Here is a 19,971-nt window from a genome sequence, read left to right as displayed (position 1 = left end):
TCTGGGGAGAACTAGTAAGTGGTCTCTTTGTGTACTGTGTGCATCAGAGTCGCGGGAACGGGACCACTGCAGTTTATCAACCAGGGAGGCGGGAACGAATTCGTCACACTGAAAAAAACTGTCATTTTTGTCGATCGGATATAACCTTCAGGAATTATTTAAAAAAAAATGTTGTTTAAAAAAATTATTTATTGTTTTTGTGTTTAATTCGTAGAATTCCATTTAATTTATTTTTTTAATTTAATTAAAATCAAATTTAATAATATAATTATTAAGTTCTGCAAGTATTTTTTTTTGTTTTTGTTATTGTTACAGCTGTTTTGGCTTTCAAGGCCATTTTCAAACTGTGGTTTAGCCACGTTCAGACGACTTATTAATATGATTCTATTTTAGCCCCTCCCAAATTTAAAATAATTTATTACCGGTTAAACCAATTTACTGATAAAAATAATTGTGACAATAGATTTCATATTCTGTGGGGGTATTTTGAAGTATGTTTTCCCCACATTAATGTTTTCTTAATTGTTCAATAATGATGTAGCAGTTATTAAATTATTTAAATGTGTTATATTGTTTAGGTTTTGTGAACATACTTAGAAGCGGGGAATAAATAATTTTCCTTACCTTATTGATTAATGTTATATTAGGGTCATTGGTTCTTTTATTGATTTCTAATTGTTCAAGTTAATTTAATCTAAGGCCCTTTTTTATGTGCAAGGGTTTAAGTTCATTGTTGTCAAGCGGGACGTTATTATTTACTAAGAGATGTTCTGCGAATTTTGAAAAGGTGCTTTTATTATTATAACATCTTATATGTTCTTTGAATCTAGTTGAGAAAGCCCTTCCCGTCTGTCCGATTTAAGTAGTCGTTGCAGTCGGCGTTGTCACATTTTAATTCATATATGCCACTATTATTAAGTTTAGGATTTCTACTTTTTAACGTATGCCTTGTGCCATGTAGGTCTCTGCTAGGCGGTGTGTGCCCGAAGTAGGCGTATGAGACAGCGTATTAACGGTAACGCATGCCTTGTGCCATGTAGGTCTCTGCTAGGCGGTGTGTGCCCGAAGTAGGCGTATGAGACAGCGTATTAACGGTAACGCATGCCTTGTGCCATGTAGGTCTCTGCTAGGCGGTGTGTGCCCGAAGTAGGCGTATGAGACAGCGTATTAACGGTAACGCATGCCTTGTGCCATGTAGGTCTCTGCTAGGCGGTGTGTGCCTTGTGATTTTAAAATCTTCTGGTAACAAGAAGTAGAGAAGAAAAAAAACAAAAATCATATAGACTTTTTACAAAAAGTGAATAAGTATCCAGAAATAAATATCGGTTACAAACGAATTCTTTAGAACTTCTTAATCATTCAAAAAGATAGCTGCCTAAAATATGGGAAAAAATTGTTGCAAGATAATATTGTTAATTCTGAATTTGAAAAAAATGTCCGAATTGTCAAGTGGTTAAATATGTTGTCCCGGTAAGACAGAAAACCTGGTTTTGATTCCCTAAATATATATTTATTTTTCTGTGTCTTGTTCTGTTTCATGTTTTGTGTAGATTTATTAGTAGTGGTATCTTCTTCTTACCAACACAAATTCTCGGGCCTTCCCCGAAAGGCATGAAAGCAAACTTCGGAATGCCCTCTCTGGCGTCCTCCGCAAACCTGTCGGGGTCAAAGGTGCCAGGGTCCGCGAAGTAGTGCGGGTCCATCTGGGTGGCGTAGTTGGGGATAGTGACGGTCATGCCCACGGGCACTTCGAAGGGTTCGGCGCCGGGCGCCGCCGGTGGCATGCTAAAGGGTCTCGTGCACGTCTTGTTGAATGTCAACACGGGAGGGTAGCTTCGCAAGGTTTCTGTTAAGTGTATTCAATTATTTATATAGGTTTAAATATTAATTTGGTGCAATGAAAACAGACTTTACTTAAATATCTCAATACATAGAATAGTCAGTTTTTAAAAAGTCCAGTGACCTTTAATGTTGTAAAGGTCACTGGATTTTAATTACAACATTGATAACAATATCTCAAGAGCATTGTTGTAATTAAAGTCCAGTGACCATAGACTAAATACAACAATACAATACAATACATCAATGCTGCTTATTTATTTGCGAACCGGAAAGCGAGCCGAACTACGAATTATGGGAAAGGAACGAAGCAATATTAGGTTGCTTCGTTCCTTTCCCATAAGTCGTGGTTCAGCTTGCGTGTGAATACGCAACATTACATGATTTATCTCTCTCTTTATCTTAATCTTACAATATATTTAATGTAAAGTCGTTTAGTACTTAGGTTTGTTTTCAATATTGCTATCTTGAAGAAGGTTGAGTATAACCAAAACTAATTTAACACAACGTCTTAATTCTAACAAAGTGGTTGAAAACAAAATAACTTTTCATTTAATGATAGAAGTATAATTATTTAATGATACATAGAGTTGTTCTAGTCTCTATAATTTTTATGTTACTGTTACATGTTTTACTAATATTATTTTATATTCATCAGCTTTAATTTTTTTGTGTATAATTTTCGTTAGCTTACTAGATATATTCTGTTTTAAAATGCATGCAAAATCCCGGCTGGGGATAAAACCAAATAAAATAAAATGATGTCATCTCACAAAGTGATTGGTTTCTTCAATAATTATATACCATTCTATACAAATAAAATTAGAAAAAAATCCTATGCACAATATTAAAAATGTAAACGTTTTTTGTTCTATAGGACCTGTACAGAATTCAAAAACACAAATAAAATAAATTAAAACCATTTTGTATTATTTATTAATTATTTTCCTGATTCAGCCCTTATTCAGCACATAAAATTTGCTGAAGTATTAGTTTCTTTTTGGCTTTATGTCCATATTAAAACACCTCTGAGAACAAATTCTCCCTGGTTTTGCTTACGAGTTTGAACGCTTGTACAAGGAGTTTAAACAGAGTTGGGTTGTTAAGTTCATCTCCATATTTGTGACGTACGCTGTCTCTATTGGCTGACAAATGAACAAACTACATGATGAGATTTTAGGAATAACGTTGTGCTGTGTTTTATATTGTATGGAACACGTGTTTATATTATCTAGGCTTTCTAAGCGAGGCGGCGGAATTCGATGTAGAGTTGAATTGTGAAATTACTGCTACGAGGGGTTATTTTTTAAACTAATTAAACTAGACAGGGCTAATCTAGTATTATACATCAATGCCAGTGACCTTTAATGTTGTAAAGGTGACTGGATTTTAATTAAAACATTGATAACAATGCTCTTGAGACATTAATACAAATTAAAGTCTTGTGTAACGGACGTTGTTGGCCACATTATTTCTTTTTGTCAAATTACATTTATAAAATGTGCCAACTCCACGTCACTGGCAAAATCCTCACTCCCCGCCACTGCTCATTTTGTATCCCGTTTCGGCCGAAATGGCCTGAAAACTCTGACTCCGAAAAGCATCGGTACCTTATCGCGCACGTTCCCCGGCCGAGCGGTACGATGTTCTTCTGGGGAAAAAACATGCAATAATTTTAGTAGGGTTTTTAGTAGAGATGTTCCGACTAGTCGGCGACTAGTCGGTAAAGCCGACTATCCGGCCACTATTGTAGTCGTCGATTAGTCGGCGACTAATCGGCAAAGAGCGCCGACTATCCGGCTTCTTACGTTGTATGTATTTCTCAATAATATGAATGCGGGGGACTACATGAAATAAAAACCTTGATTATATTTTTTTTATTTTTTATAATCAGTCTTATACATTAAAAAATGTAAAGCAATCTTTCCTTTGGTAATCAGTTTTTAAAATTACTTGTTTGTAAATAAAACATAATTATGACATTTATTGAACAAAATTAGTACCTATCCTAATTAACATAAAAACAACATAATATCTTCGTATCTTCAATGAACATTTATAAGTATTTCTTATTATTAAAATAAAAAGTAGATTTTTTTAAATTAACAAACTCAGTTATATGTTATTTTTATAAGCAATAATTGTTCGCCTGAAACACTCATCCACATTGAAAAAATCTCCTGATAAAAAATACATGACGCCAATGTCCCGTTGGCGTCATGTATTTTTTATCAGGAGATTTTTTCAATGTGGATGAGTGTTTCAGGCGAACAATTATTGCTTATAAAAATAATTGTTATCCTTTGTGCTATGCATAAATAAAATCTTGTCTTTAAAACATTAATTTATCAAAAAAATAATAATTTCAGTTATATGTATTAAAGCAAGATTGTATGTACAAGATGCACAGTAATATATGTATATATTATATATATATATATATCCAAAAATTCTAAACATGAACTGTTTGATAAAAACAAAAAAAAAATGAAAAAAACATATTACTTATAACCATACCTACATAATCTAATCAAATCAAAGTCACAATTATGACAACCAAAAATATCATAATCTCCTTATATTTTTTATAACTTACTTATATTTTTTAATTAAGGGTAAATTATGATGTATGAAGACTAAAGCTTCTGCCCTTTCTGGTAGCAATCGATTTCTTTTTGTTTCACATATGTTTCCGGCCTCTGAGAACAGCTTCTCACTGTAAACAGCAGGGACTGCGGGACAGCAGAGGTACACTGTGGCCATGCGCGACATTTGGGTACCTAGAACTATCCCCGAAACCGTAATCGGCTTAGCCGACTAGTCGGTCTTATTACAACCGACTAATCGGCTAGTCGGCTAGTCGGCGAAAGTCATAATCGGCACATCTCTAGTTTTTAGTTAAACAAATTTTTTCCCTACCGAGAAAATACAAGGCCTATAAGTCTATAAAAGCCAGGTAATATTTTAAACACCCATATGAGGTAAAAATTGTGAGGTGCATATGACGCCGTTCTATTTGTATAAAGAACATTAACTTTAAATTCAGTAAATTACTAACAAATAACAATTTATTAAATGTTACAATTGCCTATTTTTTACTTGTACATCTCCTAGGCGGTAGTTAAATAAACACTATTTGCGATGTGCTACCACTGAGGAGATATTTAAAATTCCGTTTTTTAACGAATTTGTGTAACCATTTTTGTACAATTATTTTTACTTTTTTGCCTCTACAAAAATCCAAGGACCTCGTAGCATGGTGAATCTTTTCTCTTTCTTAGCGCTTTGTCACGGGGACCTGCGAAAAATACTAACTTAACCATTTTACAAATTTAATCACTTCAAGATCATTTTTACACATTTATTTTACAAACATTTCTTATTTTTTTTCGTATCTTGACAAACTAAAAATCTAGTTGTCAAGATACACATTGTTATAACTGCTATGTAATTTTAATTCAGGAGAGCTTGCAAAATCTTTGCAAACTCCCAAATTCAAGCGTCTGCCTTCGGCTATCCCACCGGCAAAATGAATATGCAACATTTTACGGTGGCCTATGTACGCGTTTGTGGCGCGGATAGAATCCCCACCCTTTTTCGGCCGACAGCCAAATATCGGCTGCGAGTCAAGCTTATTAAATTAAGCAGCGACACTAAAAATATTAAATCAGTTCAACTTTACCACCAAAACAAGCGTTTTATTTTCAACAAGTGACTCCTGCCCACCAACTGCCTCACCTCGCCAAGTCTTCTGCTCCAAACCTTCAGGTGTTACCTCATCAAGACCAGCCGGCCCTGCTTAGGAAAACCGCCAACGCCGGAAGCGAGCAGAGACGACAGCACACCCAGTGCCCAACATTCACCGAGCGCCGGGTGCGGGAGGCAGATTGACATAATTTCGTACCACTTTCATCATCATCGGCCGTAAAGGAGCATTCCCATCGGTTGAAGACACGTTTTGGAACCGGTTCCAAAATCTACAGTGTTGTGCGGACTCCCGTCCAGTACATGTTGTTAACCACATAAAGGAAATCTCTAACGAAAGCTTTAAAATGTTGGGATTTATAACTAGGTTAACTATAAATTTCAAAAATATGTATCAAACTGTTGTATTTTGCCTTCTTTTGTTATAAGTAAACTTGAGTACAATTCTCCCGTCTGGAACCCACAATACTATCAATATTCATCAAATTCCCCAATTCCAAGACTTCACAGTCTCGGAAATAAATACTCTGATCTGGGAGATATATTTCATCTGAAAAATAATCAATATAAATATTGTTTATTTCAATTCTTTTATAGATCGAGACACAAATAGACATCTATAATTTCCGCAATATATATATTTTTATTTTTATTTTGAATATCTATTTATGTGAGACTTCTTATCATTTTTACTAATGTATCTTATTTTATTATATGCTTTTGTTGTAATATTTTATTTTTTTCTTTTTTCGTTGTATTATGTTTCCTTTATTGTTTTAATTTTGTAGAATCTATAATAACTGTGATACTCTACTATTAAACTTTGTAGTGTGTAAAAGCCCATTAGGGCGTGTAATAATAATAAATAAATATTCATGAAGGAATAAAAAATAAATTGTTACATTTTCTAAGTTTTAAAATGGGTAATTTCAGCAGATTTGTTGAACTACAGCACTCATTTAAATTAAATGAATATGCTTAAATTGTCAGGCAGAAAAATTTTCACCGACTTAGTATTTCATTGTGAAATCCTAAATGATGTATTTGATAATGCAGAATTACTTGAATTGATAAGCTTTTGGATTTCACTACGTAAAACGAGAAATCGGAATTTATTCCAATGCAGACATTCTGGAACTAACTACCATATATTATGTATTCCTGGTTGCTCACAATACTAATGGAGGGAAACAATTAAATCGATTCAGTGGAATTCTTTAATTTATCACTTAACAAATACAAAAGATCAAATGAATTAAAAGTTTAATTATGTATAATAAATATTTACTGATCATATGTAAAAGCCCTAAAAGGGGCTATAATAAATCAATTATCGAAGCAGGTGTTTGAGACAGCGTAGTAACGCATGCTTTACGCCATCTAGACGTGTCTCTGCTAGGCGGTGTGTGCCCGAAGTAGGCGTATGAGACAGAATAGTAACGATAACGCATGCCTTGTGCCATGTAGGTCTCTGCTAGGCGGTGTGTGCCCGAAGTAGGCGTATGAGACAGCGTAGTAACGGTAACGCATGCCTTGTGCCATGTAGGTCTCTGCTAGGCGGTGTGTGCCCGAAGTAGGCGTATGAGACAGCGTAGTAACGGTAACGCATGCCTTGTGCCATGTAGGTCTCTGCTAGGCGGTGTGTGCCCGAAAAATGTAAAAAATGCGCCGTGTCGAGACTTAGAACAGTTTACAACTAAGAAATAAATATTTTGCTATTAAAAGGGTAAAATTAAGTTGTGCGTACGTATGTGAAATCTATTGAAACTTTTTTACATAGGAAAATGTTAATATTATCCTAGGAGTTGGCTAGAAGTTTACCTGTCTTGTGCAGGATAAAGATCCATGATTAAGTATCAAGGGAAAAGTAATCTACAGCGATTGTGGACATAAATGTATTCACCGGCGTTCAAATTCGGCCGTCATGACAATAACTGTGGTCTTATTATGCTGAACTTCAGTGTGGTACATACTTATAAAATGATTTTTGGAATATTTTTGATTCTTTTATGATTTTTTTCTAAAAATGAGTAAAGAAACCTAACCAAGAATAATCATCTACCCTCATGTTACGCTCTCCGAAACGTTGGTTAAATAATGAGGAAGCTAAATGCGGCATAATAACCCAAATATTAGAAAATCATATCAAACAAAGATTATGTAGAGATGAATGGAGATATTTTCTTTTTTTATTAATTTTTATTTTTTTCTTTTTTTAAATAAATTTAAAATAAATCAAATTTTAAAATGTTATAATAATCATTAAGTTCTGCAAGTATTTCTGTTATTTTTACAGTTTTTAATGTGACAGCTGTTTCGGCTTTTGAGGCCATTATCAAACTGTGGATATGTCCACACGGCGACGACTTATTTATATGATTTTATTTATCCCCACCCATTTAAATTTCAAGAGGGTAGCAGAGATAACGATTTTGTCGAAATTTACTAAAATAGTTAAAAAATTGGTCAACTGTGTCGCCCTCATCGTATTTTGTAGACAATTCCGCCAAAACGTTACTGAACAAGTGGTTTGATGCTAATATCCGGGCATAAACACCCGAGGTCTCCCGATCGACAACAACGAACATTCCCGATGACAAATTAAAAATAGCGTGTTTTATCTTAGCCGTTTATGTGGTAGCTGGCTTTCAATTTTTCCCTACAATGTGGGAATTTTCCCTTGAGATTCCCTAATTTGTTGATAAACATTATATGAACGGCTTTTTAAAAACTGGCGGATATCCACGATTAAAATAATTTGATTTTATAAGTAAACTATGAGCTTTTTACTGGGTTTAACCACTACTATTTATGCTTATTTTAGTTTCAAAATACATAAATGTCGAAAGAGATCTCAAAGTTTTATGTAAATCTGCATCTTCTCCATATGAAATAATTATTAGAGAGGTATTGATTTAATTAACATGTAAACTAAAATTCCCTATAAAATTGTAAGAATTTAGGAAAAAATATTTTTTCCCCAAATATTGGAAATATTTCAATTCAATGAGCACACTCCCCAACGGCCGGCTCTTCCGACTTGCGACTGATGAGGGCTGTCACAACATTGAAATATAAAACACCGTTGAGAATACTTTTATTTATTTAAAAGTTTAGGTTTTTACAGTGAATAGGCTGTCATAACATTGAAATATAAAACACAGTTGAGAATACATTTATTTAATTAAAAGTTTTGGTTTTGACAGTGAGTAGGCATATAAAAAACAGTTTTTATAATTTTTTTTATGCTTCCGATTTTGTTGTCCGGGTTAAATCTTCCCCATAATCTTCCCCCCCGCCCTTGAGGTGTTTTTGCACAAAAACGGCGCTATACAAGTCATCCAAGAATTATTATCATTATTTATTATAGGAAAAACTAAACCCTTCCACTCACTTTTCCACAAATGATCAGCTAGTCAATCAACACTATGCAAGTGCATTATATAAGTAAAATAAATACAAAACAATCAAGAACAACAACACGTCAACTCACCAGAGATCAAATGGGAAAAAAAAATCACCGACTCCAGATATTTTCATATCAGAGGGTTCGGCTCGGTAAAACTTCTAACAGGGCCTATAAATCCTACTGATCCCTCAACATAAATATTTAAAAAATCTTTCGTTATCCTACATGTATTCAAAATGACCGACTTTTGCATCTTTATATATAAATTTTTTGATAGATCTAATACGCCTTAATTTTTAATGAGAGAGCTAGGTATGATGCCAGTAGCCGAAATAACGAATGGTAATATTTTTATAGTCTGAGAATGCCAAATTCTTTTTATTTCGTTTTCTAAATCTGTGTATTTTCTTATTTTTTCATTAACACATTTTTGAATGTTACAGGAATTTGGAATAGCGACATCAATGATATAAGTTATTTTTATAATATTTTCATGTAAAACTATACCGGGTCTATTATGACTAATCGTTCGGTCTGTTAGTATAGTTTTATCATAATATATTTTATAAAATTCAATAATATTTTATTATTATTGTTATGCATTTTTATTAATATTATTATTGTTTTTTGTATTTCTTTGGCATTCACTATGTAACAATTTCTAGACATTTTTTGTAATAGCTAGTTAATGACACGGACGTGTCGAAAACGGTCGCTAATTTAATAAAATTTATACGTAACAAATGTACATTGTGAATAATAAAACTCGTTAAAAACAAAAAATGACTATTATAGTTTCCTATGAAATATTGATATTTTCATATAAACACTAATGATTCCACTTTTACGTTAAAACTTTTTAGGCTTATAAATAAATACACATTTAAGATTCTTCCAAAATTTGGTATGGTAACAATCACTTTAAAAATATACTAGAATAATGTCTTTCCCTTCTTGGAATAAGTGGATATTGATATTTTTATTGTAAGTAAGGTTCTCGACTTCGATTGCAGAGGTTGCGGGTTCAAATCCCGGCATGTGCGAATAATTTTTTTTGGGAAATCAAATAATTGAGGTCAGGTTTGTGTTGTTTGCTTTATCTGGTGTTTCTGATGGGGGAAAATTAATTTAAGGGATATTTACAGATTGGAATATTCCAAATAATAGAACTTTTGTGCTATTTTTTTTCGCCTAGATCGTGATAGTGAAAAAGTTTGGCAGTAAAATGATTTACGAATTTTTTACAATATTTATGTATTTTTATATATGTATTTTTATAACGTCCCGATAAACCATTTTTTGGCAGATTGACTAACGGGTTCAAACAGTTATATATAATCTTTTACAAAAAAAAATTATATATATGTACATATATTATATTATATAATTATATTTTATTTTCATTTGTTCAATTCACGAAGAGCTATAATAGCCAAATTAAATAATCAAATTATTATTATAATTAAACACCTATTTGCACAGCCCTATAACACTAGGCACATGAAATACGATACGTCTGCCCGTCTATACTGCTGGAAGCAATTATAATACTGCTGTCTCGTTCGTACATATCCACAGCGGGCGCAAGCAAATGAGATGAGTTGACAATAATTAAGACCTGCTACATATTGTTCAGCTGGAAGGTAATATATAACAAGGTACAATCATCTCAACAACGTTCGCCTCAACGCTATTCAAATTCTTGTTCACCTTTGACACGCTCCCTTCAAATTACATGAACAAAGTCTACGTTTTGATTTTATGTCTACAATATATACGTATATCGAAAATAAACTATTACCCTTACGTTTTTTAACACTACTTTACAGAAGAGAGCGTCGCGAACGACCGCTTGTGGCGAACGATCTTCGCGTTATGATTGAATATGTAAAATGCAATCATTTATATGTGTTTAGAGTTTAAATGAATATAGAATATCACCAATTAAATCTTTAAATTAATTTAATTTATTAATCAATTAAGATAGTATAAATACTGTTTAATTATACGGTTTTTTTTTTTTTTCAAATTGCTGTTTTTTAATACATAAAATTGACTTCAAAGTAAGTGTATTTACATAGTTTTTCAAAATAATATCACAAAGTTACTTAGCTATTATATAAAAATATAGAAGTTGGGTCTTATAGGTTGAGATATGTTCTATCAAAAAATATTTTTTATATATTTTTGTCATGTTGTATGTAGTAGCAGATGAAAGTAATCTTGAGGTCGATTGGCGATTTATTGAAAACTACTATTTTATAAACAGCTGTAAAGTAAGAAAAATATTTTTTTAGATTATTTATTTTTAACAGGTTGTATATTACATACATGTATCTAAAAAACATACACGATAAATATTTTTTTGAATATGCTGTTACGGACACAAGTGACTTCGAAAATACGAAAAAAACCGCAAAAATAGAAAAAGCCCTCTTGGACTGTTAAGAATTGGAATAACCAAAATATTTGGGAATCCAGCAGTGTTTGCACACCTGTTGCACACCACTAACACGAAAAATTCTGCCTCAACACAGGCTAGCCTAGTGAGGCGGTATTTGAGAAACCACAACTGTACTTTTATTTTCTACTTACCTTCACAATATTATGTTTATATTAATAGTTCTTCATTTTTGTTAATTTTATAACCTTAAATATAAAAGTTACAAATTAATGTACACCATAATATGTATGTATAGTTGTAATGTGTAAACTTTCCTAAATAAAGATATTATTATTATTATTATATTAAAATTAATGACCTAAGGGTTTTGTTGGTACCTACGTGGGTGATTATGTTAAGGAATTATATTTTTTGGGTTTTTTGAAAGTATTAAGCAGGGGAGAATTGATCATTTTTGTTTGATTATTAATTAGGGTTATGTTTGGATCATTAGTTCTTTTATTTATCTCTAATTTATTGTTCTAGTAAATTTAATCTAAAACCCTTTCTTTCTATGTGTAAAGGTTTAGGCTAGTTGTTGTCAAGCGGGACGTGGTTTTTCTCCAAGAGGTGAGCTGCGAATTTTGAATCAATTTTATTATTTTTATAGCAACGCATATGTTCTTTGAATCTAGTTGAAAAGGCTCTCCCAGTCTGTCCAATATAAACGGCATCACAGTCTATATGGTCGCATTTTAATTCATAAATGCCGCTATTTTTAAGTTTAGGGATTTTACTTTTAGAGTTTTTGAGGTTAGTTCTTATATTATTATTAGTTTTAAAAGCAATATATATTTAGACCACATTTTTTAATTTCTTTCGCTATTTTTAAAGATATTGGACCGAAAAATTCTAAACATGCAAATATATCTAACTTATTATTACGTACCGGATATATTAAATTGATTTTATTTATATATTTTTTCTTTCTTATAATTTTGTCGATGTTATTTGCCTCGTAGCCGTTATTAACCGCGATTGTTTTGATTTTTTTTATTTTTTTTTTTATTAAATATCAAAATAATATACAAAAATATCAAAAAGTCCCAATAAACTACTTTAAAGTAGTTTGTCATTGGGTGCTTTTAACTTAAACAGATTATATCAAATGTATACATTCATATCATGAGAGGTGTAATACAATAAAAATAAAAACAAAAAACAATTAAAGCGTATGCAGTTAGAAATAGTTTGTATTAGAGTCTAGTACAAACTATTTCTTTCAGCTAGCCAATTTTTCAACAAAAAATTTCTTTTTATATTTGTAAATTTTTTGATTTCTGCAGGTAACATATTTAAACAATTTGGTATCATGTAGTCTAGCGTTCTTTGTCCATATTTGTTTACATGCTTTGGTACGATTAGTCCTTCATTTAATGTAAAACGAGTATTGTAAGTGTGTTCCAGTCTATTTATGTACATAGGGCTATTTATGTGTTGAAAAATTATTTTATACCACATAATTGCTCTTACCGAGAGGATTTTCAGATTTTGATAAAGGTATGGAACATTATGCCTTTGTTCATATAAACTTTTATGAGCTAATAATTTAACAAGAGAATTTTGAACTGATTGAACATGATTCATATTTGTTTTAGAGGAAAATCCCCAAGCTGTAATTCCATACCTCATGATAGATTCAGCCAGTGATAAATAGATTATTCGAAGTGTGCATATTGGAACATAAAATTTTAATTTATATAATCTACTAACAATAGATCTCAGTCGTTCACAGACTTTATTTATCTGTAAATCCCATTTGAAAAAACAATCAATAATAACACCCAAAGAATCATATTTTTTAACCAGTTCCATATTTTCACATGTACACAACGCAGGTGTCTGAATTGTGTGTTAGTTCGGGTTGAATCTTGCGATCATACATAAAAGATAGTTGCCAATAAAAATGTGCGGTGAAAAAATGAAGAAAACGTTGGTAGTTCTTATTCGAAGTATGATACAGTTAAAAGTGACCGATGAGGATAGGGTCCCATTAGCGCAGTTGGTAGAGCATTGTCCCGGAAAGACAAGGGTCCTGGGTTCGAGTCCCAGATGTGACCGTTTCCTTTTCTGATTTTTCTGTTTCAGATTTGCGTTTAAGAATCACTAATATTGTCTTCAATATTTAAATATTATAATTTGAGGTTTTACTCAATAAGTTATTCCGAAAAATAATAATTCATTTCTAGACTTGCAGAAATAGTCAATAGATGTCGCACATTAAAAATAAAAACAATAAGATAGGTTTATCTATAAGACGCTGTCTAGGATTGCATTTAGTTCGGGTTGAATCTTGCGATCATACATAAAAGATAGTTGCCAATAAAAATGTGCGGTGAAAAAATGAAGACAACGTTGGTAGTTCTTATTCGAAGTATGATACAGTTAAAAGTGACCGATGAGGATAGGGTCCCATTAGCGCAGTTGGTAGAGCATTGTCCCGGAAAGACAAGGGTCCTGGGTTCGAGTCCCAGATGTGACCGTTTCCTTTTCTGATTTTTCTGTTTCAGATTTGCGTTTAAGAATCACTAATATTGTCTTCAATATTTAAATATTATAATTTGAGGTTTTACTCAATAAGTTATTCCGAAAAATAATAATTCATTTCTAGACTTGCAGAAATAGTCAATAGATGTCGCACATTAAAAATAAAAACAATAAGATAGGTTTATCTATAAGACGCTGTCTAGGATTGCATTTAGTTCGGGTTGAATCTTGCGATCATACATAAAAGATAGTTGCCAATAAAAATGTGCGGTGAAAAAATGAAGACAACGTTGGTAGTTCTTATTCGAAGTATGATACAGTTAAAAGTGACCGATGAGGATAGGGTCCCATTAGCGCAGTTGGTAGAGCATTGTCCCGGAAAGACAAGGGTCCTGGGTTCGAGTCCCAGATGTGACCGTTTCCTTTTCTGATTTTTCTGTTTCAGATTTGCGTTTAAGAATCACTAATATTGTCTTCAATATTTAAATATTATAATTTGAGGTTTTACTCAATAAGTTATTCCGAAAAATAATAAATAATTTATTTGTTTCATTCTCCATTTGGTATTTGTTTCTTTTTCTTTTTGATATGCTTTATTTTCTAAGGGAATGTTAATTAATCTATGTACCATTGAATGGTAAGCATATAATTTATGGGACCAAGGGTGAGTTGAGTTTGCATTTATTGTTGTGTCGGTAAATGTTGGTTTTTTAAATATTTCGAAGGTATGTTTATTATTATTTTTACCGATTGTTAAATCCAAAAAAATTATTTTACCTTCGATGTCGTGTTCTACTGTGAAGCATATTTTATTATTAATGGTGTTGGCCCAATTCGTAAAAATATCTAACTGTCGTTTGGTGCCTTTCCCAACATATGAGAATATCATCTACATATCTGACATAGTATGAACTCCGAAGTTCATTAGAATCTAGATAACCTATTCGAAAGTGATGTAAATATTAATAAAAAAATATAATTTCGATGATAAAAGTGGTTACACAAAACTTTTGTTGGCTAAAGCAATGATAGAAGTGAGAACCCGATGCTTTGGACTGCTCGACCATCGAATCGAACCAGTTCAATTGTCTATGTTACACAGTAACATTACGGTCAGCTAAGTTATGCCCAGTTTTCACATCGGGAGTGAAATTCCTCAAAGCTTCTTTATTTAAAGATAATTAATAATTCGCTAGCACTCTTACAATTCAAATAACAAGTTGCGCATCCGGACATTCGTATTGCGACGCGTCTCGGCTTTCATTCGGCGATGAATTTATTGATTGTTATTATTTACGTCGTGACATCTTTCAAAGTGAGGATTATTCTCATTTTATCTGCCAAGCAACATCAACAATGTTTGGAATTATAATAAAAAGTTAAATCTGCATAGGTAGTACTGTAATATTACTGCAATATAAGAATTTATAAATCGTCATTTAAAAACAAATAAAATACCAACCCATTAAATACACTGTTTAGTTGGTACGACTTATCTGCTGTTTAATCTCAACCAGTCAACGTGAGTAATATATTTATATTTACTTTTTTGAATAACTTAATGATTAAAACGTCAAATTGTAATATTTATTTATTGTAGACATTGTTAGCAATATTTCTGTTTCAAATTTTCGTTAAAATATCGCTAACATTATCTTCAATAATTAAATATATTTATGGTGTAAATTTTCCACATTAGAGTTGAAAATTAGTGGATAATTTCCGAATTGCGGGGAATTTTTAAGTTTTTTCAAGAATTGGGTTTTTGCTTGGAAAACCTTTTGTGTGGAAAATGTTGGATTCTTGGCATTTCTTGACTATCCAACCATATCCAAAAATAATATTTACAATAATTGTGAGAACGCATTATATTTCATTTTTTCGCCGCAAATTTTCAATGACATAGTCTTTTTAAAGCCTGAACGAAAGGGAAAATACGAAAATGACTAAATAATTAAAAATAAACGGTAATTTAAATAGAATTTCGTTTCATTTCGGAGGTAAAAGAACTTGTGGCGAATTTTAAAATCTCTTCATCTCCTGTGGGTATTTTAGAACATAGTATGCATTAGAATCTCTGCTTCCCATACATATTTTAATATGTATGGGAACCAGTGTTTCTAATGCATATGTTTTTAGAACATATGCATTAGAAACTCTGCTTCCCATACATATTTGAACCGATGAAAATGTTTTAATGCAGGTTTTTAAACACCGGTAAATTTTTTCTCAGGTGCGGTCATGGAGGCATTTTTACTCTTTGATTCAATACTATAACATCAGTGACGAGATGCTAACTTTTTTCAAGTGTTCTTCGATGTTAAAAGCGGGTAATAGTAAAAATAAAATCGTCTCGACTCCCAGATTTGAAACATTTTTTGGATACCCGAAACTATTTAACTATAATAACTACTAATAGTTAACTATTAAAACTATTAAAACTAACCCGATAACTATTAAAACTAACTTTGACCTTAGAAGGTCACTATTCATTAAAAAAAACGTACTGTTGTTCCTAGTTAGGGTTGACCCCACTGAATTGATGATCCACACCCCCAAAAAGACGCCTTTGACATAGTACCTTTTGACTATGGAGACAGCAATTTAACATTGGCTGTCTCATCTTTTGTATCGAGAAACACTCACACATCGCATTTTTTGTATTCATCTATATTCTTTGGTTGACCATAATAACGCATCTGCATGAGTACTGAGTATCAACTCTCGTTGTGATAGCTGTACAATTATCTAACTAACTTTTAGAAGCAAGAAGTAGAACACAAAAAAGGGCCTAATCCAAAAAAAATTCAATATGATATAGCCTTAGTTCATACTCACCGAGTACAACCATTTCCAAATATTGCAAGCTGTGGATATTTTCAAACGTGAGCTTTCCATCGTTTTGTGCTGCGGCTTCCACCAGTTCTTTTCGTAATTTGGTTTGGATTTGGCGGTTGGATGCCAACTAAATCAAACAAGAAGTCATTACTATTTTTTTGAAAATTGTACACCATTTATCATATCATGGATGTCATATTTTCGTAAGAAAATCAAATTACCTCGAACAGCATGAAAGATATTAGACCGCTAGAAGTTTCAATTCCCTCTGAAAGAAATCCGAAAACTCTTCCAGCGATAATTTGCGTTTTATTTACTGAAAAAAGTACAAATGTCAGTTACAAATCAGTCTCATATCGAGGAACCAGTGGCGGCTCGTAACTTTTGGGTGTTTTGAAGTGCTAATATTACAAAAAATTGCATTATTGATGTTGTTGTAGCTGAAATGATTTTTTTTTGTTTTAGAAAATTAGATGAAGGTTTTCAGGAAATCCGTGCGGCGCGTGGCCAAACTGAAATTTCCTGAAAATTTTCATACAAATCAAATTCTCGAAAAAAAATAAAAAATCATTTTCAGCTACAACAACATCAATAATGCCATTTTTGTAATATTAGTACTCCAGAACACCCAAAACCGGCCACTACGTGGAACCCGGAATATATGTGTAGTCAAATAGGGATAGGTACCATTTTCTTGTTTTAGCACTTCCCCAAAGACATCGTTCTGCAGAAACACGTGTTCCTTTCTGATCGTTATTATATTTTTTGAGATATTGTATAAATCCTCTTCAATGTTTTTCTTTAGAAACCTGGAAAAAAATTCTGGTTAAATGGTGCGAGTGTTGCAAACATGTGTTAAATATTATCTTTATGAGCACACACTAACCCCTAAAAATTAAAATAAACTGATCGTATGCCAAACAGACGTATACTCTTTAAAATTGCTGAGGCCGCAACCGTCCGGCTGCCGCTGACTCATCACAACCCACACATCAATGACGTATACATAATGGGATTGTCTCAGTCAGCACTGTGTATTGGGTAACCGGACTAAATAGAAAAGTGACAAAACAGAAAACTTTCGAAAGCTCGGTCACTGTTCTGTTTGGTCATGACACCGTAATGTGAATGGGTACCTACCTGGGTTTATAGAAGGAATACATCCAAGGAGCTATTAAGTAAATCGGATTGATTATTCCATCCCAAAAGTCTGTAGTAAAGCCTGCGCTTGCAATCCTCTTAAAGGCATTCTGGTCATCATGGAAGGAGTTTACCTGGAGACCCAGCACCGATGATACTATAATATCCGTGAGGTACTTCACGGCAAGCTGTGAATAAAGCAGTAAAGCCTGATAAGATGAGTGGTACAATTAGGTTAAGGCGACTAACACAACTTGTGATCGGTCGCTGGTGAATAGATATTTGTACACTTCCGATAACTATGTCCATCTTAAACGTCACTGAGGATCAGAATTGTGTAGTTTTTACGCCTACTTATTGTTTTAGCAAAAAAGAGAGAAACGTGTGTATACGTTGATCGAATTTGAATATTGGTATTTTTTTTTAGATTTAAAAAGTTCTGGTCGAAAAGATGTGACTTTTATTCAATTTCATTGGAATTTTCTTTTCTGAAGTCGAAAAACAAGTATTTGCATCAACATTCGCTGCTACACCTATAAGTTCATCGTTTCTTCATTATGGATGCCATTGGTATTGACTAATTGAGGAATTCAAATTTCATAAAAATGGACTCGCCCAAGTGTGTTCGAATTTGAGATACCTAGCTACAATATTTACCCAAATGATAATCAGGGGAGGAATATCGGAAACATGATAAAGGAAACAACTAAAATCAAAAGAATAGACCGGTGCATTAGGGGTAGAAATTGACATATAACAGCGGTTCCCGATCAATAGTCAACTTACCTCGAGGGTAACTGAGGGGCCCCTGGCTTATGAATTGTGGAAAAGTTGAAATAATATTTTTGTACCTACACGCTAAATAAATCTTTTAGTACCCACACGCGGGTAATACAGGACATACAGGTACATCCAAGGGGACAAGAAGAAAAACATATTGAAACACCGTCGTGGTTTTTAGAGCAGGGGAGTAATTTAACTAATGTAATTTTTTAGTTAGATATTTTTATTGAGTGCTCTAATATCTCATAAGCTTCGTTCAGACGGCACGAGGCGTGTGTCGAATGAGCCATAAAAGTGTGAACTTATGTTACTTTATTGGGAAACAACAGTTTACATACATAATAATCTACATAAAATTACATATTTACTGGATTGCTTAAAACCGCTTCTGTGCCAAGAGCGAGTTTACTCGCATTCTTGGCCGTGCCCAGCAGGCCAGCCATAGAAAAATAGCGAGTTTACTCGCTCTCCTTTGAGCCTCTGTATCATACATATGTCCCGTTTTTTTTTAAATATATTTATCTAAGTGAAGGGAAGCAAAAACATCGAATATTGAATAAATTTGGTAAGTCATTTAAATATCATTTCAAGGTGTAATGTTTTTAATTTATAAAAATAAGATTTAAAAATGATTTATTTTGATTAAAAATTCACGGCCTGCTGTGCACATCTACACTTCTACCTACTGGCATTTAAAAGGCCACTGGCCACTAAAGTTTATGGTGTCACGAAAATAATTCCTATTGTCCAAAATTATTATTTTTCCTGACCTGGCCAGTGAAGGAATAAATTCACAAGCTTGAATTTGAATGCCAACATTTTTTTGAAGAATTTTGGCATCGGTTTCAGCACTGAGAGGACTGTTTGAATTCTCGCCGTTTGGGGAACGACGACTATTCGATTATGTCACGTAATTAAAGTAATTGACTTGCTTTTTAATTTTCGGGCAATCCATGTTGTTAAGGTTGATAGTGCCGCGTGCCATCGTGGTAATTTGAGTTTTCAAAATGAGTACTCTCTTTTCGGTTTTAATTTAAAGTGTGCTGAGTGACACCGGGAGTTTTGCTTTTCCTTGCTAATCGAAAGCCATCTGCCGCTGGAGATTATGGAGTATTGATTTAATATTCGAAACTGAGTCGTTCACGCAAATGCCTAATTTGTGGTCCCCCTCGATGGAGATGTCAACACGCCGAGGAGGAAGTATGATGGTTGTTTGATAATTATTTTTCCAAATGCTGATTACTAATACATACAATGTTTTGGTTTAAATATATATTATATGATTGCTCCTAGCAAACTCTTTTATTTAAGAACAAAAAATAGAACC

At 32.9% G+C, this 19,971-nt stretch overlaps 1 protein-coding gene and 1 pseudogene across 2 annotated transcripts in view; one reads left to right on the top strand and one right to left on the bottom strand.

Moving 5' to 3' along the window:
• The window catches only part of LOC149420133 (glycoprotein-N-acetylgalactosamine 3-beta-galactosyltransferase 1-like), a 109,912-nt gene that overhangs the window by 58,968 nt on the left and 30,973 nt on the right, over nucleotides 1-19,971 (top strand). The gene's annotated exons all lie outside the window — the stretch shown is intronic.
• LOC149420134 (cytochrome P450 6j1-like) overlaps nucleotides 1-19,971 on the bottom strand; it is a 34,368-nt pseudogene that overhangs the window by 3,731 nt on the left and 10,666 nt on the right. Inside the window, exons 4-8 of the transcript XR_016302701.1 lie at nucleotides 17,862-18,049; nucleotides 17,409-17,530; nucleotides 16,943-17,037; nucleotides 16,722-16,848; nucleotides 1,580-1,846 (exon numbers count right to left, since the gene is read on the bottom strand). The product of XR_016302701.1 is annotated as a cytochrome P450 6j1-like (transcript). The remainder of the gene's footprint in view (nucleotides 1-1,579; nucleotides 1,847-16,721; nucleotides 16,849-16,942; nucleotides 17,038-17,408; nucleotides 17,531-17,861; nucleotides 18,050-19,971) is intronic.

This window comes from Hesperophylax consimilis, chromosome 10 (assembly GCF_061612785.1).
Source record: "Hesperophylax consimilis isolate HC1 chromosome 10, BYU_Hcon_1.0, whole genome shotgun sequence".
Classification (NCBI taxonomy): Eukaryota; Metazoa; Arthropoda; class Insecta; order Trichoptera; family Limnephilidae; genus Hesperophylax; species Hesperophylax consimilis.
This window is presented reverse-complemented; position numbering and strand designations above follow the sequence as displayed.